General features: G+C 41.7%; 1 long non-coding RNA gene across 15 annotated transcripts in view; it reads left to right on the top strand.

Moving 5' to 3' along the window:
• LOC109563946 (uncharacterized) overlaps window positions 1–22,856 on the top strand; it is a 129,789-nt gene extending 106,933 nt beyond the window's left edge. For 4 of the 15 annotated variants that reach the window (XR_002181439.2, XR_011568480.1, XR_011568478.1 and 1 more), the window contains 2 exons: window positions 1,051–5,382; window positions 11,809–22,856. This is a non-coding gene — a long non-coding RNA (uncharacterized lncRNA). The remainder of the gene's footprint in view (window positions 1–1,050; window positions 5,383–11,808) is intronic. The other 11 variants (XR_011568489.1, XR_011568483.1, XR_011568486.1 and 8 more) reach the window with 9 other exon arrangements.
• Window positions 22,857–23,482: the final 626 nt, after the last annotated feature.

Here is a 23,482-nt window from a genome sequence, read left to right as displayed (position 1 = left end):
GGAGAAAGCATCTCGCAGAGTAAAGCATCACCTTGTTTAAACATGAAGGAGTCTGCAGCATCTAAGAGAATAAAAGATACGCACATTTGAAAATGTAAACACTTCTAGATCTATCATAGGCAGATATAAGCCCCAAAAGGAGCATGAAGCATGTTCAGGAGGGAGAGGGCACTGGGCCACTAAGAGAATATATGTTAATGCATCTCTTATCTAACATCTTCCCTCCCAATTAGACAGGCATCCTGCCTTGTTTATTTACTTATCCTTCATCTAGAATGAGAATTCAATATGTGTTTGTTTTTTAAAGATTTTTGATGTGGACCATTTTTAAAGTCTTTACTGAATTTGTTACAACACTGCTTCTGTTTTATGCTTTAGGTTTTGGGTTTTTTTCAGTCACGGGCATGTGGGATCTTAGCTCTCTGACTAGGAATTGAACCCCTACCTCCTGCATTGGAAAGCGAAGTCCCTCAACATGTGTTTGTTGACTTGCTTAGTAGACTGATGACCAGATGGACAAAGGGATGGTAGTGATTGCTTAGCACCTGAGTCATGGTCCTTAAGGAGCTGGGTGACAACTATACTTCTCATGGTCAGACTTAGAAAGGAAACCTGCAAGAGAAAGAGGAGGGGTGTCCGGTCTTCTGAACCATTCCTCTGACTTTTATTATCCTTGGAAGGACTCAACCATGGATAGGATGGATAGAGGCTGAATTTTTCCACACCTGTACATCCATTGTCTTGCACTGATTAACATTTTGTATCGGTTCATTTATAGTGAAGAGGCCGGGCTCTGGATCCAGCAAGGTCATTATTAACCCCTAAGGCTCTAGACTTCATCTATAAAACAGGAATAATAATAGAAAAGACCTCATAGTGATCTGAGGCTTGAAAGAGAGAAGGAAGAATGGTGTTCAGCCTAGAGCCAGGCCCACAGAAAGCATCAGTCAGCACCAGCCGTCATGACATCCAGAATCAATACGATTCTTCTTCTGTCACTTTTCACATTTTCAAATTTGTATTTTCAGCTTTTTTTTTTTTTTTTTCCAGGTCAAAACCCCATGCTGACTCAACTGAGGGAGGTTGATTTAAAATGGAAATGACATTTGATGAATGTGTTTATTATCTAAGATTCATGAAATGCTGAAAAACATTTTTAAAAACCTAAAATTTCTTTCCAACTGGATTCAAAAATTCTCCCGAAGTTGTATGAAAACCTCTAGAAAAATAAATTCCTCTGGAAGCATTTTCAGCCTCCAGACCTTTATTAAGAACATGCATCTACTCTCTATAATGGTCATTTGCTTGGACATAAAATATAGCCTGTGTGCATGTGCTAAGTTGCTCAATCATGTCCGATTCTTTGCAACCCCATGGACTGTAGGCTGCCAGACTCCTCTGTTCATGGGATTCTCCAGGCACAAATACTGAAGTGGGTTGCCATTTCCTCCTCTAGGGGATCTTCCCTATCTGGAGAAAGAACGGATATCTCTTATGTGTCCTGTATTGCCAGGTGGGTTCTTTACCACTAGCACCACTTGGGAATATAATATAACCTACCCTGTTTTTAAAAGATAAAAGGGAAACCTCTATTGCCTTTATATTTTAACCAATAACCCATTGAACATTCCAGGTGATATATGTCTACATCAATTTCCTTCTAAATAAGTTGTAAATTTGGGCTTCTTAAGATAATAGCTGTGGCCATTCTCTTGTTAGTAGCACCTCAGGGAAAAATCTTGCCAAAGAAGTAAGGTTGGTCAAGTTTTGCTGATCTTTCCTCAGCTTTGACGCCATGGGCTGCTATCAAGTATGAACTAAGTTCGTTGAATTCCAACTATAACTTCAACTATTGATTTTAATGGAGAACTAGCTCCTTATCAGTACAAGTGTCAGGGCCTCTGGGAACATTCTACACATGGGTCTGATAACAATGTTTATTGAGAACATAAGGGGCACGCCTTGCTCCTAGGACCCAAATAACTTGAGATCACACTTGTGGATGAGCTGGATGCATACAGAATAAAACAATAAGCATTCTTCCACGTGCAGGCAATGTGATTCATGTCACAAAACAGTAGTTCTCTTAACAGAGCCTGGCCCTGCTATGTATAGCCTAATTAGAAATAAGAGCTAAAGCCAAATATTTCCAAAGCAAAAGTTGCAATTTTTGGAAATTAACTTTTAACACTTTGAATCCATAACTCATTCAGTTAACTAAAAGTATATTTTATAAGTACAGAAAGTATCCAATAAGAAGGAAACAACAGAATGAGAATGACTAGAGATCTCTTCAAGAAAACTAGAGATACCAAGGGCACATTTCATGCAAAGGTGGGCACAATAAAGGACAGAAATGGTATGGACCAAAAAGAAGCAGAAGATATTAAGAAGAGGTGGCAAGAATACACAGAAGAACTATACAAAAAAGATCTTCATGACCCAGATAATTGCAATGGTGTGATCACTCACCTAGAGCAAGACATCTTGGAATGTGAAGTCAAGTGGGCCTTAGGAAGCATCACTACTAACTAAGCTAGTGGAGGTGATGGAATTCCAGTTGAGCTATTTCAAATCCTGAAAGATGATGCTGTGAAAGTGCTGCACTCAATATGCCAGCAAATTTGGAAAACTCAGCAGTGGCCACAGGCCTGGAAAAAGTCAGTTTTCATTCCTATCCCAAAGAAGGGCAATGCCAAAGAATGCTCAAACTACTGCACAATTGCACTCATCTCACACTCTAGCAATTAATTCTCAAAATTCTCCAAAGCAAGCTTCAACAGTATGTGAACCATGAACTTCCAGATGTTCAAGCTGGATTTAGAAAAGGCAGAGGAATCAGAGATAAAATTACCCACATTTGCTGGATCATCAAAAAATCAAGAGAGTTCCAAAAAAGCATCTACTTCTGCTTTACTGACTATGCCAAAGCCTTTGTGTGGATCACAAAAAACTGTGGAAAATTCTTCAAGAGATGGGAATACCAGATCACCCGACCTGCCTCCTGAGAAATCTGTATGCAGGTCAGGAAGCAACACTTAGAACTGGACATGGAACAACAGACTGGTTCCAAATTGGGAAACGATTACATCAAGGCTATATAGTGTCACTGTGCTTATTTAACTTCTATGCAGAGTACATCATGAGAAACGCTGGACTGGAAGAAGCACAAGCTGGAATCAAGATTGCTGGGAGAAATAGCAATAACCTCAGATATGCAGATGACACCACCCTTATGGCAGAAAGTGAAGAACTAAAGAGCCTCTTGATGAAAGTCAAAGAGGAGAGTGAAAAAGTTGGCTTAAAGCTCAACATTCAGAAAACGAAGATCATGGCCTCTGGTCCCATCACTTCATGGCAAATTGATGGGGAAACCATGGAAACAGTGAGAGACTTTATTTTTTGGGCTCCAAAATCACTGCAGATGGTGATTGCAGCCCTGAAATTAAAAGATGCTTGCTCCTTGGAAGAAAAGCTATGATCAACCTAGATAGCATATTGAAAAGCAGAGACATTACTTTGCCAACAAAGGTCTGTCTAGCCAAAGCTATGGTTTTTCCAGTAGTCAGGTATGGATGTGAGAGTTGGACTGTGAAGAAGGCTGAGTGCTGAAGAATTGATGTTTTTGGACTGTGGTGTTGGAGAAGACTCTTGAGAGTCCCTTGAACTGCAAGGAGATCCAACCAGTCTATCCCAAAGGAAATCAGTCCTGAAAAATCATTGGAAGGACTGATGCTGAAACTGAAACTCCAATACTTGGCCACCTGATGCAAAGAACTGACTCATTGGAAAAGACCCTGAAGCTGGGAAAGATTGAAGGTGGGAGGAGAAGGGGATGACAGAGGATGAAATGGTTGGACGGCATCACCGACTCTCCGGACATGATTTTGAGTAAGCTCTGGGAGTTGATGATGGACAGGGAAGCCTGTTGTGCTGCAGTACATGGGGTTGCAAAGAGTCGTACACGATTGAGTGACTGAACTAACTAACTAATGAAGTAAGTTGCAAACTATTATTTTTTAATGAAACCATTACCTAACTTAAGAACTCGGATATGGCTCCACTATGATGAAGTCCATCTGCAGGCTCCCCACCTTCTACCCCAGGCCTCTAGAAAATCCACTATCGTGATCTTCTGCCAGAATTCTCCCTCCAGGTAATGACAGCTTCATCCACTTCAATCCTAAAGCCAGAAATTCTGGAACATCTTTAACTCTCCCCTTTCCCTCAGCCCCTGTGTCCCTCACCCAAAACTCCAGAATTCTTGAATGTGTCCCACAGCATGGTGGAATTCAGCTTCATCTTCCTATTGCCAGAGCCCCTGCCTGAGGCTGACTACCAACTCTCACTGGATCCTACGAAAGCTGCCTGACTGCCCTTCAGTGCGTTCTCCTTCCTGCAACCGGAAGAATATTCTTAAATGCAAAGCTACTGTGTTACTTCCCCACTTAAAACTCTTTAGTTCTTTCCATCACATTTCAGTGAATCTTGGAAGGCCTGTCTTGATCTCAACCCCGTTTACCTCTGGTGCCTCTTCTTGAGCCATCCTCCACATCCACATCTCACTAGATTCTCCAGCCATAGCTACACGACACTTCAGTTTTTTAAGCATGTCATGTACCCTATGGTGTGTGTGTGTTGTGTTCAGTCACTCAGTTGTGTGTGACTCTTTGCGACCCCATGGACTGTAGCCCACCAGTCTCCTTTGTCCCTGGAATTCTGCAGGCAAGAATACTGGAGTGGGTGGCCATTTCTTTCTCCAGAGGATCACCCTGACCCAGAGATTGAACCCATGTCTCCTGCATTGGCAAGCAGATTCTTTACCCATGTTCCACCTAGGCAGACACTCTAAATTGTCCCCAGCATCCATTGTCCTCTTTTTAGTAATAGAACCAACCCCACTCACCCCTAGATTTAATATGACACAGGACACCAAGCTAGTGACGACTTTTGTCAGTCTCCCATGCCATTAGATGTGATCCTGTGGCCAGATTTTTGTGACTGGATTGTGAGAAAGAGCAATATGTGCAACTTTAACTTACTGGCTCAGATGGTAAAGAATCTGCCTGCAAAGTGGGAGACCTAGTCCATGGGTCAGGAAGATCCCGTGGAAAAGGAGATAGCAACCCACTCCAGTATTCTTGCCTGCAGAATTCCATGGACAGAGGAGCCTGGTGGGCTACAGTCCGTGGAGTCACAAAGAGTCGGACACAACAGAGCTACTAACTATAACTTTACTTCCCTAGAAGTAAACTGATTGCCCTTTGTTTCTTCCTTAGGCCTGGAATGCAGAAGTGGAGCTAGAAAATAATGTTTAACCATGTGGATGAGGATATGGGAAGGCTATAAAATGGAAGGAAACCTGTGACTCTGAATGTTCAGGTGCTACGGATATTTGAACAGGTTAAGCTGTGCATTACTCAGAATAGTTTGGGTGATGCTGTAACAAACAAATCTCAAAGCATGGTGGCTTAACATAACAGAGGTTTATTTTTCACTTATGCTCCATGTCTAACCCAAATCAGTAGAGTGGTTCTGCTCAGGGACCCAGCCTAACAGAAGGCTTCATCTAAATATGCTCTTTAATGAACACACAGGAGGCCAACCGTGCTCTGTCGCTTCAAGTTTCCAGCTGGGAATCAACCACATCACTCCACTCAACAGTGCAAGTCACACAGTCTCACCTCATTCAAAGAGGGTTGAGGATGGATAATCCTAGTGTGTTCCCAGAAGGAAGAGAAACCCAGAATATTTGTGACCAGTCCTAAAGACTATCTTAGCTTCTGGCTTAGTATACCTTAGCTTGCGCTCCCCCCAAAAAGGTAAACTCTCTTCCTCTTGCTCAAATGTTTATAGGATATTTTTTGTTTCAGAATGTATATTTTTAAAATTTCACAAGACTATGTCATCTCATTAATTCTTCCCACAATCTTAACCCTTGTTAATTTGGGAATCCTAAATTAACTATTTCCTTTGTGTAAATACTTCCAAATATTTATCTAAGTATCTGATCTCTTTCCAAAGCTCCAGGACTAGGTTTCCAACTGCCTCCTACCTGTCAAATTTGACAAGCTAAAACCAATTGACTATATTAATTTTATTCTCCTCTTAAATTTGATTCTTCTAACCACATTTATAGTCTTTTTATTTTTAGTTTTATTTCTTTTATCTTTGCATCCCCAGTCCCTAGAATAGTGCCTGGCTTGAAAAGGGGCATTGTATACCTGATGAATAAATGTATATTATCATGATCTGTCAATGGCCCCCCAAACCTGCAATCACCCCTGACTCCAATCCCCTCCTTACATGTCTGCAGCATGGCCCTACTACCTGTCACTTCTGTGTATTTAAATGCCCATCACCTATCAACTAGATTATTACAATAGTTATCATCATCTCCAATTTTTCCATTCTCCTGTCCATTTTATGCAGCCTTCTCATATTAATTTCCTTGAAGCATGTGTCTAATCTATCATTTATTCTATAATCCTATAAGGAGCATGCATCTTATACAAGTATCTGAAGATAAAAACAAGTGAAGCAGTCGCCATGCTTGAGTAGCTCATGTTCCAGAGGGAGGGAGAGATGTGTCTAGAGACCCAGAGCAGGGACAGCAGGGCCAAGACAGAGGAGCACAGAAGCAAGCGACAGATGTGACAGACGCTGAACCAGTCAAGAAGTCACAGGAGAGAGGACATTTACGTCACGTCCTAACAGACAACTAGACATTTTCAAGCTTGCCATTAGACAGAAATAGGAACTATTCATCATTTGAGTCAGAAGAGAAAAAGGAAAGAATGTATGCTAACCGAGGTTCGTTTAGAAGTGGGGATTAAGGAAGAAAATTGACAGTGATTATATCTGTGGACCTCTGTTTTCTCTCTGACACATAAGAGGGATGAAGACCGAGTCACTGGGCTGTGTCATCTTCCAGTGAGATGTGCTGCCAGCTGGTGAGGACGACTTCCAGTTCCCCACACCTGCTGGAACTCTCTAGCTATTTCCACGACATTCGATTTCTGCTGATAGTATTGAATTCACCCACATTAGGAAGCTGCCGTTCCCTGCTCTTCCTTGCACATTCCCACCATTCAGGCTGCAGTCTGGCTTTCCCCGGAATGCTTAGATAGACATTGCTTTCCAGGGGAGGGAGCCTTTAATCAAGTAAATTGCTGCATGGGTTTCGTAAATTCACAGCAGACCCAATTGCTTGGAAGCCATAGCACTGTTTTTATTTACATAAGCCAGGCTTTTTTTGAGAGAGAAAATAGGAGAGTTTTCTTCTGGCAGGGTGGGAGTATGTGGGGAATATTATTTTTGGAATTCTAAGGGCTGATCTTTGAATATAGTGCCAAAGCCTGGAAAATCAAAAGCATAGATTTTATAAATAAGTCACAAAGAACAGAAAGATCACAAAATAACAGTTTTTGCCACATGACATCATTTCTGCAATATACACACACACCATCTGACCAGCAGGCAGAAAGAAGTGGAGTTTTATAATTTAAGTGCCTCTTGTATGCAAGGTTCTTGGGTGATAAAAGAAAATTAGGGAGAGGGGCGATTCAAGGGGGAGGGGACATATGTATGCTTATGGTTGATTCACGTTGTATGGCAGAAACCAACACAATATTGTAAAGTAACTGTGCTCCAATTAAAAATACCTTTTTAAAAAAAGAATCATATAATCCAAAGAGAGTGATGGACAAACCCTCTTCACAGAGACATGTAAGGAGTGTCTTTTGTCTTCATATTGACCTAGACTTTGCTGTGATTCCTGGCTCTGTGCTTGTGCTTCCAGAAAGCATACAGTTTTTGATAAAATTTTCCAGAAATGTTCACAGACTTTCCCCTGATGAATTTTCAGGAGAACTAAAAGTGTGACCAAAATACACAGATCATCCAAATAAACTATCAAACACCAGCAGAAACAGGGGGATGGATTGAGCATAACATCCCCTGTCTTTTGATAAATACTTAGAAACAGCAAACTGGAGGCTTTTAAAAGAGAAAACCTAAGCCCTAACAGTTCTCCAAGGCATATGCTTGAAAGCCTTTGTAGCTAAGTAATAATTATTAGGCAAATTAATTAAATTACCTTTACAATCAGAAGTACACTACTCTGCTTATTCTAAGAATTATACAGGATTACCTTGAAATCTCCTTGAAATTGGTCTAGAATTGCTTTCTGGTAAAGAAATTCTGAAAGACAGAGGTTTTCCTTTTCTTTGTGTTTTTTGGTTTGTTTGTTTGGTTGGTTTCTTATTTTGTGGGCAGATCAGTGAGAAAAAAATGAATGCCATGAAATTAGCTTCTCTTTTGAAAGGACTAATACCACCCCCCCTCCACCTTTTTGGAATATAAATTTTACTATTGCTCAAGAAAATATAGACCTGCCAAGGGACCTTTTTAAAAAAAATCCTTTTGATTCAGAAAGAAAAATAACCTAGACAGATGGGAAAAAATCACAAAGCATTTAACCTTAATTAATAATTACTGGAACTGAGAGAAAAGCTTAGAGTGCTGTTCAAGTTCCCTCAAGGAAATGTCAACCTCTCATCACCAGAGAAGATGTTTACTCAACATCCAGGACTCCAAGAGAAGGAGGGATATGAGGAATTTCACAAGCTATTTCAGTTACGTGGAATTTTCTTAGGCTAGTCAATTCTGAGCATGCATGTTGTGGGTGCAGCTGGGGTCCCGCCCAGATCCCCATCAGCTGACCGCAGCACCCACGTCCCAGCTGCTGGAAGCGTTGGCCTCGGAGGTAGTGATGGTTGCCCTCTTCCCAAGCACAGCTGTCTCAACTGAGTGACAGTGTCCTGTCAGGAAGGTTGTGCCCCACCCCGGGAAGGGATGCAACTGCTGGCAACCAAAGACTGTCTGACACGGAGACACAAAGGCTGGGCTCTGCCTCCCTGTGAGAAAAACTCTGTGGGACATTTGTGGCCCAGAGCATCCTGTGGGGCCCGGGTGATACTAGTCTGCAGGAGAACTTTTCTCAAGTAGCCTTCCTCTCCTGTCAGTTCTTGCTTTCCCAATTTTTCTTTCTCCTGAGAGTATTCCCTCAACAAATCTCTTCCACAAGAATCCTTGTTTCAGGCACTGCTTCTGAGGAAGCCAACCTGAGACAGTGCAACTAAATAAAATCTGAAACACTCTTACACCATTTCTACAATCCCCTTTCTGCTTCCTTTTCTCTATGCTAACAAATATTCCAGTTTTTTATACTTTCTTTCTTTCTATATTTTCAATCAAGCTCTTCCCTCAGAAAATGATCTGACCGAGTCAGCTTCTTACACTTTTTTAAAAATCTATTTATTTGACTGCACCATATGGCATCTAGTTCCCTGACTAGGGATCAAACGCAGGTCCGCTGCACTGGAAGTGTGGAGTCTTAGCCACTGAACCACCAGGGAAGTCCCAGCTCCAAACACTTTTATGATAGCAGGTTTCAGGGTTTCTCTGTCTCTCCTGAGGTATTGCATTATATTGCATTTTAACAAGATGCAAAGAACATGACTGGAATTAAGGGATTCATTGTTAGTAGCTAAAGACTTTTGAGGCAGTGGAGTTAACTTTTCAGCCCCTAAAGCAATACATCACAGGTCTGTACACACTCTACCTAAACACAAGTTTCACCTTAATTAGAAAGGTTTGGTGTCATTTGTTTTTGTAAATTGATAACCCCTGACATCACTGCAAATACACCGAAGAACCCTTCCACTTCCCCTACTCTTTGGAAGGCATGGAGGGCATTCTGAAGGCAGGAGCCAAGGATCTCTCTCTTTCCCCCACTCCCGTGTTTCCTGGACTCATCCTATCCCAGGAATCACAGACAATAAGCTAATCTGTTCAGCACTGTCCCTTGGAGTCTTATCTGCACTGAGGGAGGGGGGAGGAAGTCACAATATCGTTAATATACTAAATCCAAAAAGTACAGAAGTAAAAAATCCTATTTAACTTACTAAATCTGAATTCTTTTTTTTTTTTTTAAACTTTACATAATTGTATTAGTTTTGCCAAATATCAAAATGAATCCGCCACAGGTATACATGTGTTCCCCATCCCGAACCCTCCTCCCTCCTCCCTCCCCATACCATCCCTCTGAATCGTCCCAGTGCACCAGCCCCAAGCATCCAGCATCGTGCATCGAACCTGGACTGGCAACTCGTTTCCTACATGATATTTTACATGTTTCATTGCCATTCTCCCAAATCTTCCCACCCTCTCCCTCTCCCACAGAGTCCATAAGACTGTTCTATACATCAGTGTCTCTTTTGCTGTCTCGTACACAGGGTTATTGTTACCCTCTTTCTAAATTCCATATATATGCGTTAGTATACTGTATTTATGTTTTTCCTTCTGGCTTACTTCACTCTGTATAATAGGCTCCAGTTTCATCCACCTCATTAGAACTGATTCAAATGTATTCTTTTTAATGGCTGAGTAACACTCCATTGTGTATATGTACCACAGCTTTCTTATCCATTCATCTGCTGATGGACATCTAGGTTGCTTCCATGTCTTGGCTATTATAAACAGTGCTGTGATGAACATTGGGGTACACGTGTCTCTTTCCCTTCTGGTTTCCTCAGTGTGTATGCCCAGCAGTGGGGTTGCTGGATCATAAGGCAGTTCTATTTCCAGTTTTTTAAGGAATCTCCACACTGTTCTCCATAGTGGCTGTACTAGTTTGCATTCCCACCAACAGTGTAAGAGGGTTCCCTTTTCTCCACACCCTCTCCAGCATTTATTATTTGTAGACTTTTGGACCGCAGCCATTCTGACTGGTGTGAAATGGTACCTCATAGTGGTTTTGATTTGCATTTCTCTGATAATGAGTGATGTTGAGCATCTTTTCATGTGTTTGTTAGCCATCTGTATGTCTTCTTTGGAGAAATGTCTATTTAGTTCTTTGGCCCATTTTTTGATTGGGTCGTTTCTTTTTCTGGAGTTGAGCTGTAGGAGTTGCTTGTATATTTTTGAGATTAGTTGTTTGTCGGTTGCTTCATTTGCTATTATTTTCTCCCATTCTGAAGGCTGTCTTTTCACCTTGCTAATAGTTTCCTTTGATGTGCAGAAGCTTTTAAGGTTAATTAGGTCCCATTTGTTTATTTTTGCTTTTATTTCCAATATTCTGGGAGGTGGGTCATAGAGGATCCTGCTGTGATGTATGTCGGAGAGTGTTTTGCCTATGTTCTCCTCTAGGAGTTTTATAGTTTCTGGTCTTACGTTTAGATCTTTCATCCATTTTGAGTTTATTTTTGTGTATGGTGTTAGAAAGTGGTCCAGTTTCATTCTTTCACAAGTGGTTGACCAGATTTCCCAGCACCACTTGTTAAAGAGATTGTCTTTAATCCATTGTATATCCTTGCCTCCTTTGTCAAAGATAAGGTGTCCATATGTGCGTGGATTTATCTCTGGGCTTTCTATTTTATTCCATTGATCAATATTTCTGTCTTTGTGCCAGTACCATACTGTCTTGATAACTGTGGCTTTGTAGTAGAGCCTGAAGTCAGGTAGGTTGATTCCTCCAGGTCCATTCTTCTTTCTCAAGATCGCTTTGGCTATTCGAGGTTTTTTGTATTTCCATACAAATTGTGAAATTATTTGTTCTAGCTCTGTGAAGAATACTGTTGGTAGCTTGATAGGGTAAATCCGAATTCTTAAACTTACCTCTAGAATCGGATTTTTATGACTCATAGTTTAGGAAACACCAATATGATCCAGTGTCCTCATTTTACACATAAGAATTTGAGTCTCCTCCCTCCCTCTACCCTGAATGTCCCTTCTCTGTTTTGCCAGCTCCCTGGGTGTGGACTAGCCCCAACTCTGCAGGGATGTGCTGCATCCTAGAGCCCAAGCTGTGTCCCTGCTGACCACGTGCTCCGTGCCCTCACCAGTTGCTGCGCCACTCTCACTGGTAGACAATTCGGACTGCATGTCCCACCTTCGAAGATGACTTTCCCTGGTTCCCAAGTCGGTGTTTGCAATGTGAGAATCAGGCCTCCTGCTGCATGTGTATGAACAGACAACATTGTCCCATATCCAAGTTGGCTAAACAAGTAACCTGTTTGCTTCTATTGGAGGTGTTGCTATGGAGCTGAAATGCACCCTCACAGACCTTTTTTTGTGGAATTACACCTGTTTGAATTCACAACAATTCTGTTCCAGTGACTTTGAGGATTCAAGGTATCTGTTTCCGTCAACATTTTTTTTCAATGATCCATATTTTTTAAACATTTAGTGATTCTAGATACTTCTCCCTCCTTGTTTAGACTATCAACAATCACTGTTTAATAACAGCTTGACTTTTTGATCAAAGAAGTCAAACTGAAAGGCGCTTATTCTATGAAAAGGCAAAGAATTTACATTCAAAATCCTTTGGCTTGTCTTTCAGCTCTAATCATAAGAAAAGGACACAGGGTTCTTCAGGGACATGCCATACTATCTGCATATTTATAAATACATGAGAGCCACGGGGGTCGGGGGGACATCTTTAGAAATAAACTCTCAGACTTCAAGTTCAGGTAAGGAAACTGTAGCAAAATGCACCTATGGCTGAAAAGAAAATCAGTCATTTTATACCCTGTTTAGTATTCAGCCTTTTATCTGGAGCAATGGCAACCCACTCCAGTGCTCTTGCCTGGAGGGTCCCATGGACGGAGGAGCCTGGTAGGCTGCAGTCCATGGGGTCGCTAGGAGTCAGGCACAACTGAGAGACTTCACTTTCACTTTTCATTCTTGTGCATTGGAGAGGGAAATGGCAACCCACTCCAGTGTTCTTGCCTGGAGAATCCCAGGGACTTAGGAGCCTGGTGGGCTGCCGTCTGTGGGGTCGCACAGAGTTGGACACAACTAAAGCGACTTAGCAGCAGCAGCAGCAGCAAGCAGTATTCTTGCCTGGAGAATCCCATGAACAGAGGAGCCTGGTGGGCTACAGTCCATGCTGTTGCACAGAATCAGAAATGACTGAAGCAACTTAGCATGCACACTTGCATGTTTATAAAGAAACTATTAGGACAACTTGCTTTTTCTCCACTCAAATTGTCCCACGGGCAAACAGCAGTGAGGCCTCCCAAGGCTAGTCTGTTGCAGCCCACGGCCACCTTCACTAAGCACAGCCTCCCTCCAAATTTCACAGAGAGCAGCCTCAATGCTGATCACTATTAGGGCCTGCTAATTTGTTTGGGGCTTCACACCCCTTTTCCCTTCCAACAACATGAACAAGAATGATTTCCTAACCAGCCATGCTCCTAATTCATTCTCTCTGCAAATAGGGTGAGGAGAAGAGCAAAGTGAAAGGCATTTACCCACGATTATATGCAGAGATATAATATTTGAAAGTTCAGTTTAGTTCAGTCGCTCAGTCGTGTCCGACTCTTTGTGACCCCATGAATCGCAGCACGCCAGGCCTCCCTGTCCATCGCCAACTCCCGGAGTTCACTCAGACTCACGTCCATCAAGTCAGTGATGCCATCCAGCCATCTCATCCTCTGTTGTCCCCTTCTCCTCTTGCCCCCAATCCCTCCCAGGTTCAGAATCTTTTCCAATGAGTCAACTCTTCACATGAGGTGGCCAAAGTACTGGAGTTTCAGCTTTAGCATCGTTCCTTCCAAAGAAATCCCAGGGCTGATCTCCTTCAGAATGGACTGGTTGGATCTCCTTGCAGTCCAAGGGACTCTCAAGAGTCTTCTCCAACACCACAGTTCAAAAGCATCAATTCTACGGCGCCCAGCTTTCTTCACAGTCCAACTCTCACATCCACACATGACCACTGGAAAAACCATAGCCTTGACTAGACGGACCTTTGTTGGCAAAGAAATGTCTCTGCTTTTGAATATGCTATCCAGGTTGGTCATAACTTTCCTTCCAAGGAGTAAGCGTCTTTTAATTTCATGGCTGCAGTCACCATCTGCAGTGATTTTGGAGCCCAAAAAACTAAAGTCTGACACTGTTTCCACTGTTTCCCCATCTATTTCCCATGAACTGATGGGACCGGATGCCATGATCTTCGTTTTCGGAATGTTGAGCTTTAAGCCAACTTTTTCACTCTCCATTTTCACTTTCATCAAGAGGCTTTTTAGTTCCTCTTCACTTTCTGCCGTAAGGGTCGTGTCATCTGCATATCTGAGGTTATTGATATTTCTCCCGGCAATCTTGATTCCAGCTTGTGTTTCTTCCAGTCCAGCGTTTCTCATGATGTACTCTGCATAGAAGTTAAATAAACAGGGTGACAATATACAGCCTTGACGTACTCCTTTTCCTATTTGGAACCAGTCTGTTGTTCCATGTCCAGTTCTAAGTGTTGCTTCCTGACCTGCATACAGATTTCTCAAGAGGCAGGTCAGGTGGTCTGGGATTCCCATCTCTTGAAGAATTTTCCACAGTTTATTGTAATCCACACAGTCAAAGCCTTTGGCATAGTCAATAAAGCAGAAATAGATGTTTTTCTGAAACTCTCTTGTTTTTTTGATGATCCAGCAGATGTTGGCAATTTGATGTCTGGTTCCTCTGCCTTTTCTAAAACCAGCTTGAACATCAGGAAGTTCACGGTTCACGTATAGCTGTAGCCTGGCTTGGAGAATTTTGAAAGTTAAAGGGGACCTTAAACATGGTCTTGAAAAGTACTTTGCTTTCACCCAGGAAAATTCTGCTGTTTCAGGAAGGCATGTCATCATTGTTTCTCTCCATGCACTTCTGGAGCAGGTGTGTTTTGTAGTCATTAGCAATGTAGCCAGCCTCTCCCTTCATAAAACTTCAGTAAGGATTTGAGCCTACACACATGCACGCACACACATTTCTCTAGGGAGTGGGAATGAAAGGCAGTGTGAAATAAAAGGGAAAATAAATGATGTTAATGAATGGAGTTCAGAGTCAGCTGAGCAACTCTTTGGGTCCCATGGAAGATTCCAGAAGCACTATGTTTAGAAGTTTGATAGGCTACCGGCTAAGGCTGAGGTTCAACAGGCTTCAGCTGGTGCAGTCTGTCTCCCCAGTGTGCTTCGAGTCCCCTTCCTGCTCCGACACACACCTCACTCCTTTTATTTACAAATTTAATTTAAATTAGTACACGTGGGTCTTTGAGAAAATTGTTAAACAGCTGGAATAACAGATGCTGTAAACTGAAAAGAAAGTGTTCATTTTGCTAAAGTGTATTTGTGTGTGCGTGTGTGTGTGGCCAGAGCTAATTCTGAGCAGATTTTGCTTTTGACTTCTCCAGGAAAATATTTATTTTCTTTGGAGTGTGGAATTACTGTTCATTCCTGGCGAGAGCTGATTGTTTGCTTATATTAGTTTGCCAGGGCTACCATAACATAGTACTCTGGACTGGGTGGTTTAAACAACAGAAATTTATTTTCTCCCAGCCTGGAGGCTAGAAATTCAAGATCAAGGTATCCACAGGATTAGTTTCTTCTGAGAAAGAAAATGAACTGTCATTGATAGTTACCAAATCTGAATTCTTGTGCCGTTAGCTTTCAGGTTAAGCTGAATGGAAAATTTCTTCAATTTAAGATTCTCCAAGAAGACAGGAAATCTAAACTATATGATAATCCATAGGGTCATCTTTTTAAGTGCTTTTTCACATTGCAAATGTATCTTTTCAGGAACAGTTGCCTTATGTCTATAAAAGGTATTAAGCAGTAATGCATCTCACACTTTATGATTGGTTTTCTCTTGACCTCACCTTCAGTCTACAACTTAGCAGAGTGTATCTACAGTTTCCAATGGAAGATGTTAGGGGCAGAGTTCTACTGGAGTTGACCATGAAGTTAATAAGCTTTTCCTCACTACCCAACACACCAAAGCTTTATGGAAGAGAACACCATTTGTGACTTGACTCTTAAGCTCAATTATGCTTTATTTTGTTTTCTTCCTCAGGACAAGACCCTTTGAAAAAAAACAGCTGGGTTTGAAGCAAGTTGAGAAAACTATAATGTGTATTATTGATTATTTTCCCATCTCTGCAAAGGCAAAGATACTAAAAATAGTGAAGCCACTTATCACAGCCTCCTCCAAGGCCCTGTGCTGAATTTCACATTTGTACTTTCCTATTCTAAAAGAGAACCTCCCCACTGCCTAATATGCAGGCATTCTAAAACCTGAATTCATTCTTGAACCTGTGAAAATCAGGCCACACCAGCCTGGGAATAAAGTCAGAGACAAAAGGATATTTTTCTAATTCTACAACATCTTGTTATGTTTAAAATAAATTAACAGAATTTGGTTTGGTTTGGTTCCTTTTTTTTTTTTTTTTTTAGTATATTACAAATGTGTAAAAATCTTCCCTCAAATGCTGCTAAAGTGGGCAGCAAGAACCATGAGACATCTATCTTTGTTTTTCTTTCTAAAAATGAGTGAAGAAAAACTGTTGCAAAAAATTTGTGCAACAAAGCTGAATCGTAATGATTCAGCTGCAGCTTAAAAACTTTCAATAATTACAGTGTAATCTTGGACATGGAAGCCTGTTTGCACCCTTGTATTAGTGTCATACGGCTGTCAGAACAAATCACCACTAACTTGGTGGCTTAAGGCAACAGAAATTTATGCTGTCACAGTTCTGGAGACCAGAAGTCCAAAATTGAGACGTCGGCAAGACTCCCTACAATGACTCTTGGGGAGAATTTTTCCTTGTCTCCTCTAGCTTCTGGTACCTTCTGGCCTTCCTTGGCTTGTGGCAGCATAATTCTGCCTTAGTCTTCATGTGGCATTCTTCTGTGTCTCTCTGTGTGCAGATCTGTTTCACCTTTCTCTTAAAAGACAGGTCTTTGGATTTAGGCTCACTCTAAATCCAGTGTGATTTCATCTGGAGACCTTCAAGAATTCTGTCTGCAAAGATGTCGTTTCCAATAAGGTCACATTCTGAGACTCTGGGTGGACATGGGTTTTGGGCAACAATAGTCAACTCCTGACAACTTGTGGGATAATATTATTAGCTATCTGTATTTAATTGACTGTGGTTACAGCCTTTGACCGTATGGATCACACCAAACTGTGGAAATTCTTAAAAAGATAAAATATCAGACCCCCTTACCTGCCTCCTGAGAAACCCATATGCAGGTCAAGAAGCAACAGTTAGAGACACATAGGGAACAACAGACTGGTTCCAAATAGGAAAAGAAGTACATCAAGGCTGTATATTGTCACCCTGCTTATTAAACTTACATGCAGAGTACATCATCCAAAATGCTGGGCTGGATGAAGCACAAACAGGAATCAAGATTGCTGAGAAAAATATTGATACCTCAGATATGCAGATCAGTTCAGTTCAGTTGCTCAGTCATGTCTGACTCTTTGTGACCCCATGGATTGCAGTATGCCAGGCCTCCCTGTCCATCACCAACTCCCAGAGTTTATTCAATCTCATGTCCATTGAGTTGGTGACGCCATTCAATCATCTCATCCTCTGTCATTCCCTTCTCCTCGCATCTTCAATCCCTCCCAGCATCAGAGTCTTTTCCAATGAGTCAGTTCTTTGCATTAGGTGGCCAAAGTATTGGAGTTTCAGCTTCAACATCAGTCCTTCCAATGAATATTCAGGGATGATTTCCTTTAGAATGGACTGGTTGGATCTCCTTGCAGTCCAAGGGACTCTCAAGAGTCTTCTCAAACATCACATTTCAAAAGCATTATTTCTTCGGTGCTCAGCTTTCTTGATAGTCCAACTCTCACATCCATACATGTGTACTGGAAAAACCATAACCTTGACTAGACAGAGCTTTGTTGGCAAAGTAATGTCTCTGCTTTTAATATGCTGTCTAGGTTGGTCATAACTTTCCTTCCAAGGAATAACTGTCTTTTAATTTCATGGCTGCAGTCACCATTTGCAGTCATTTTGGAGCCCCCCAAAATAAAGTCTGCTACTGTTTCTACTGTTTCCCCATCTGTTTGTCATGAAGTGATGGGACCAGATGCCATGATCTTAGTTTTCTGAATGTTGAGCTTTAAGCCAACTTTTTCACTCTCCTCTTTCACTTTCATCAAGAGGCTCTTTAGTTCTTCACTTTCTGCCACAAGGGTGGTGTCATCTGCATATCTGAAGTTATTGCTATTTCTCCCAGCAATCTTGATTCCAGCTTGTGCTTCATCCAGCCTAGCATTTCTCATGATGTATTCTGCATGTAAGTTAAATAAGCAGGGTGACAATATACAGCCTTGATGTACTTCTTTTCCTATTTGGAACCAGTCTGTTGTTCCATGTCCAGTTCTAACTGTTGCTTCCTGACCTGCATACAGGTTTCTCAAGAGGCAGGTCAGGTGGTCTGCTGTTCCCATCTCTTGAAGAATTTTCCAGTTTGTTGTGATCCACACAGTCAAAGGCTTTGGCATAGTCAATAAAGTAGAAATAGATGTTTTTCTAGAACTCTCTTGCTTTTTCCACGAGCCAGCGGATGTTGGCAATTTGATCTCTGGTTCCTCTGCCTTTTCTAAAACCAGCTTGAACATCTGGAATTTCACGGTTCACGTATTGCTAAAGCCTGGCTTTTGAGCATTCCTTTACTAGCGTGTGAGATGAGTACAATTGTGTGGTAGTTTGAGCATTCTTTGGCATTGCCTTTCTTTGGGATTGGAATGAAAACTGACCTTTTCCAGAACTTTTCCACTGTTCAGTTTTCCAAATTTGCTGGCATACTGAATGTGGCACTTTCACAGAGTCATCTTTTAGGATTTGAAAGAGCTCAACCTGAATTCCATCATCTCTACTAGCTTTGCTCATGGTGATGCTTCTTAAGGCCCACTTGCCTTTGCATTCCAGGATGTCTGGCTCTAAGTGAGTGATCACGCCATCATGACTATCTGGGTCATGAAGATCTTTTTTGTACAGTTCTTCTGTGTTTTCTTGCCACTTCTTCTTAATATCTTCTGCTTCTGTTAGGTCCATGCCATTTCTGTCCTTTATTGAGCCCATCTTTGCATGAAATGTTCCCTTGGTATCTCTAATTTTCTTGAAGAGATCTCTAGTCTTTCCCATTCTGTTGTTTTCCTCTATTTCTTTGCACTGATCATTGAGAAAGGCTTTCTTATCTCTCCTTGCTATTCTTTGTAATTTTGCATTCAAATGGGTATATCTTTCCTTTTCTCCTTTGCTTTTCTCTTCTCTTCTTTTCACAGTTATTTGTAAGCCCTCCTCAGACAGCCATTTTGCTTTTTTGCATTTCTTTTTCTTGGGGATGATCTTGATCACTGTCTCCTGTACAATGTTACAACTCTCCATCCATAGTTCTTCAGGCACTCTGTCTATCAGATCCAGTCCCTTAATCTATTTCTCACTTCCACTGTATAATCATAAGAGATTTGATTTAGGTCATACCTAAATGGTCTAGTGGTTTTCCCCACTTTCTTCAATTCAGTCTGAATTTGGCCATAAGGAGTTCATGATCTGAGCCACAGTCAGCTCCCAGTCTTGTTTTTGCTGACTGTATAGAGCTTCTCCATTTTTAGCTGCAAAGAATATAATCAATCTGATTTCAGTGTTGACCATCTGGTGATGTCCATGTGTAGAGTCTTCTCTTATATTGTTGGAAGAGGGTGTTTACTATGTCCAGTGCATGCTCTTGGCAGAACTCTATTAGCCTTTGCCCTGCTTCATTCTGTACTCCAAGGCCAGATTTGCCTATTACTCCAGGTGTTTCTTGACTTCCTACTTTTGCATTCCAGTCCCCTATAATGAAAACGACATCTTTTTGGGATGTTAGTTCTAAAAGGTCCTGTAGGTCTTCATAGAACCATTCAACTTCAGCTTCTTCAGCGTTACTGGTCAGGGATAGACTTGGATTACTGTGATATTGAATGCTTTGCCTTGGAAATGAACAGAGATCATTCTGTCATTTTTGAGACTGCATCCAAGTACTGCATTTCAGACCCTTTTGTTGACTACGACGGCTACTTCACTTTTTCTAAGGGATTCTTGCCCACAGTAGTAGATATAATGGTCATCTGAGTTAAATTCCCCCATTCCAGTCCATTTAGTTTGCTGAATCTTAGAATGTCGACGTTCACTCTTGCCATCTCCTCTTTGACCACTTCCAATTTGCCTTGATTCATGGACCTGACATTCCAGGTTCCTATGCAATATTGCTCTTTACAGCATCGGACCTTGCTTCTGTCACCAATCACATCCACAACTGGGTATTGTTTTTGCTTTGGCTCCATCTCTTCATTCTTTCTGGAGTTATTTCTCCACTGATCTCCTGTAGCATATTGGGCCCCTACTGACCTGGGGAGTTCCTCTTTCAGTATCCTATCATTTTGCCTTTTCATACTGTTCATGGGGTTCTCAAGGCAAGAATATTGAAGTGGTTTGCCATTCCCTTCTCCAGTGGACCACATTTTGTTAGAACTCTCCAGCATGACCCGCCTGTCTTGGGTGGCCCTACATGGCATGGCTTAGTTTCAGTGAGTTAGACAAGGCTGTGGTCCATGTGACTAAAATATGCAGATGACACCACCCTAATGGCAGAAAGCAAAGAGAAACTAAAGAGCCTGTTAATGATGGTGAAAGAGGAGAGTGAGAAAACTGACTTAAAACTCAACGTTCAAAAATGCTAAGATCATGGCATCTGATTCCATCACTTCATGACAAATAAAGAGAGAAAAAATGAAAACAGTGACAGACTTTATTTTCTTGGTCTCCAAAATCACTGTGGACAGTGACTGAATCCATGAAATTAAAAGATGCATGCTCCTTGGAAGAAAAGCTAAGCTGAACCTAGACAGCATATTAAATAGCAGAGACTTCACTTTGCCAATGATGGTCCCTCTAATCAAAGCTATGGTTTTTCCAGTAGTCATGTATGGCTATGACTCATGTATGGCACTGACTCATTTGAAAAGACCCTGATTCTGGGAAAGATTGAAGACAGGAGGAGAAGGGGATGACAGAGGATGAGATGGTTGGACGGCATTATCGACTCAATAGACATGAGTTTGAGTAAACTCCAGGAGCTGGTGATGGACAGGGAGGCCTGGTGTGCTGCAGTCCATGAGGCTGCAAAGAGTCAGACACGACTGAGCAACTGAACTGAACTGAATTGAACTGATGTATGGATATGAGAGTTGGACCGTAAAGAAGGCAGAGTGCTGAAAAATTGATGCTTTTGAACTGTGGTCTTGGAGAAGACTCTGGAGAGTCCCTTGGACAGCAAGGAGATCACACCCGTCAGTCCTAAAGGAAATCAACCCTGAATATTCATTTGAAGGACTGATGCTGAAGCTGAAACTCCAATACTTTGGACACTTGATGTGAATAGCTGATTCATTGGAAAAGATCCTGATATTGGGAAAGACTGAAGGCAGAAAGAGAAGGAAGCAACAGAGAATGAGATAGTTGGATGGCATCACTGACTGAATGGACATGAGTTTGAGCAAATTCCAGCAGATAATGAAGCCCAGGGAAAACTGGTGTGCTGCAGTCCATGGGGTGGCAAAGAGTCAGATATGACTGAGCCACTGAACAGCAACAACATCTGTATTTAATAAGTACTGCATGTAGAGTATGAAAATGAAAATGAAAGTCACTCGGTCATGTCCTACTCTACAGTCTATGGGATTCTCCAGGCCAGAATACTGGAGTGGGTAGCTGTTCCCTTCTCCAAGGGATCTTCCCAACACAGGTCTCCCATATTGCAGGCAGATTCCTTACCAACTGAGCCACCAGGGAAGCCTACAGAAACCAAAATAAAAGCAATTTCTATATCTGAATTCATATCTTTAGTTCATTTCATCTGCTAAAGGTGACAAGATGATTTAACATGTTGAGTGTCAGTAATTTTGATGGTTTAAAGGACATTACTATCTTAATTTCTCCAAGTCAGACAGGTAAATAATTGCAGCACTAACAATTATACCTTCTGCATCAAACATAAATCAAACAGCAAGTCCTAAAGTGTACCTGGGTTTCTGTTCATGAGCACAGAGTGAGCTAAAACAAATACGATTGTCTCACATTCCCATAAGCTCTTTGCTTGTAGCAAAAGACCTAAAACTAAATGTGAACTTGTGCGGTCTGGCCCCTGGGTCTGACCAATTCCCTGAAGAGGTCTCCCACATTTCCATGCACACCTGTGCTGATACACTTTTTTGGATGATTATATAATATCAATGAGCACAATGAAGGCAGAAACCCAGTCTGGTTTCCGTTGTGTCTCCAGCATTCAGCACAGAGTATGTCACATAATCACTATTCAAGCTACGGATTCATTGAATGAATTAACAAATGACAAGATCACTATACCCATTCAAACTTTCTCATCTCGCTTTGTTGGCTGGTGTCCCTAGATACAATCCCAAGTATACCTGCATTGGATTCAGGACAAAAATCCTTTGGTAATCTAAGCAGCCTTGTCCCCACTGAGAAAATGATAAACCTGAACAATAGCTGAGGCTTGAGAAATCAAACATGGCTTTTGAAGAGTCAACAGAGATTTTCACAGTGTGCTATTACTTTTTCCCCTTTGGAAAATTAGCAATCTGCTATTGCCCAAGTAGGAGGTATGCAATGGACAGAAATGGCCAGGGACTGGGCAGGGGGCCATGGTGAATAGCAGGGTATGGGATCAATTGACAACTTCTGAGCCCATCCTCAGAGTCCCCCCACCAGATTGGATTTGAATTGGTCACATCTTCCCCAACAGCAGGCATCCCCCTTCTGTGTGGGAAACTGATGGAATTCTGCACTTGCAGCTGCCTGCTAACTCACAGCCAGGCTTTGTTGGCCCGGGCACCAGGAAGTCTTAGTTTCTTAAAGGCAAGCAACCCGCTGTTTAAACTTATGTTGGCCTTCAACTGCCACAAAGGCGATCTGCCGAAAGGTTTCTTTCAAATAAAAATAAAAAGGAAGCGTCTTAAATGAACCCAGCTGTTTGTTTCAGTTCTCATTTTTTAACTGGTTGAGTCAAGCACATTAATTTTCAAGGGGAAATAAAGGTTACAAATGTGTACAGCCCAGGGTATTGATTTGGGGAGGGAAATTGAATCAAATAACCAACAAGTCATTTCTGGGTGAGAGTCCCCATCTCTTCAGATTTTTATTGGAAAGTGATAAAGCCCTCCTTCCAGTGGACTGACGAATGAATAGGAAATGATTTTCCTTCCTCTCTGGAGCAAGTGCTCCCTTAGAAACTAGAGGTCAAGAATACCCTAGGGGGACCTCTCTTTGTTCATTACTCTCCCGTGGTTTTGGTTTTGGTCACTGGACTGTGAAGGAAAGTAGAAATGTCTTTTTCATACTATAGAAAATTCTAGATCAGCAAGTTTTAAAAAATGCAGATTCCCAGGTCTCCTAACAGGAGATCTTACTGTAGTAGGTTTAGGATGAGAGCCAGGAACCTGCATTTTCAACACACTTGGCATTGAGCTCTGAGTGTGAAAGACATCCTTCTAAACAGCTGTCGCAGCACTTCCCTGTCTTGTTGATGTCGTGGCACATGTTACAAATGAGTCTTTGCACCACACACTGGAATGAAGAAATGTACTTTTT

This window comes from Bos indicus, chromosome 9 (genome assembly GCF_029378745.1).
Source record: "Bos indicus isolate NIAB-ARS_2022 breed Sahiwal x Tharparkar chromosome 9, NIAB-ARS_B.indTharparkar_mat_pri_1.0, whole genome shotgun sequence".
NCBI classification, from domain to species: domain Eukaryota; kingdom Metazoa; phylum Chordata; class Mammalia; order Artiodactyla; family Bovidae; genus Bos; species Bos indicus.
Note: the sequence above shows the minus strand (reverse complement) of the source record. Positions and strands in the feature narration are given on the sequence as shown.